The sequence below is a fragment of the Mustela nigripes genome, chromosome 3 (assembly GCF_022355385.1).
Source record: "Mustela nigripes isolate SB6536 chromosome 3, MUSNIG.SB6536, whole genome shotgun sequence".
NCBI lineage: Eukaryota > Metazoa > Chordata > Mammalia > Carnivora > Mustelidae > Mustela > Mustela nigripes.
Window position 1 is genome coordinate 180,507,533 of NC_081559.1, and position 1,458 is coordinate 180,508,990.

Genomic DNA, 1,458 nt, shown 5'->3' on the forward strand with positions numbered 1-1,458 from the left:
CCACGGATCATCCTGTAGAAGGGGAAGCTGAAGGCCCACACGGGAGAGAGAGCGACTTGACCCACATCATGGCCTGAGTGAGGAGAGAGCAGATCAGGGCCTGGGACCGGGGCTTTGTCCCTTCTCCCCAGGTGGCATTGTACTGGCAGCGACTGAGGACCCACAGAAAAGCAGCACTCTGAAGATGGTCTCCCGTGAGCCCACCATGATCCGTGCTGAGCAATCTAATTCACCAACACGCGAGCATACGTACACTCAGGACTGAAATGCCTGTATAGGAGGCAGAGTTACTGCCAAGGAAAATACCGGATGAAAAACATGCAAGCTCAGCCCCAACTGTGAAGAAAACAAAGTGATCTCCGCTATTTACCAACCCATCCCTCCCGTCGAGGGAGCAGAGGGCCACCATACGACACCACTCCAGGGGGCGTAACGCACACCCTACGGTTAATCTATATTTTCCAAAGGCGGAAGAGCAGGAGCTGAGATATCAGCCATTATTTTTCTTGTTCTGCATTAACAGCAGGAACCAAGGCATTAATTGATAATGACAAGATTCATTAAAAACAAATAGTAACTTAAGAACAACCCCAGGAGACTTGGCTTTCAAGATTCCAGAGAATGAATCTATAAAAAGTGAGCTCATCATAAAGAGGTCCAAAGGAGGGCCATTCAGAAGGCGCCGATACAAGTGCACACACACAGTGGCTCTGGGAGGCATTGTTCTTGTGCTTTTGGTGTACAGAGTCTCCCAACAACCCTATGACATAGCTAGTGATATCCTCTCCCATTTCGCAGATGGGGAAACTGAGATGTTTGCAAGACACATAGCCAGGAAGCAGCCAGCTGTGATTCAAAGTGCCCCACCGCCACACACACACACTGTGTGAGTGACTGTTGAGGACATCGCCCCATTTGTAGGGACAGCTAATCACTGTGACCTGCTAGGGAGAGCTGGGGACAACTGCCTCCTGCCCTATTTCGCTCCAGTCCCCACAGGTGCTGAGCGCGATCCTGCTCCCTGTTCCAGGGAGGAGTCTGCCAGCGCTGTGCTCAGGAAATCTGGGAAGGAATGAGGATGTCCTCAGGGAAGCACAGGTCTGGACAGGAATCCCAGCACCCGCAAATATCGGCATGAGAGCCTCCCTCCCATACCCCCAAGCCGAAGCTTCCTCAGGGTGAAGAAGGGAGAAATAAAGGGAGAAATGAAGGGAGAAAATGCTTCAGCCCCTCCCGTGGAGGCCAACAGAAAGGATTCAGAGTAGCTTGAGAGCTCGCCCAGCCCTTCTGAAGTCAACAGAGAGAGGAGATACTTTTTCATTCTTTCCTCTCTGCTGCCTGGAGCGATTTCCTCAATGCTTCCGAGACTCAGTTTCTGAAGTCCCCGCCAGCATGCATACATTAATGAACTTGAGCTGACCAGCGGAAAAGCCAACACAGTGCTTACCGCTGACCAGA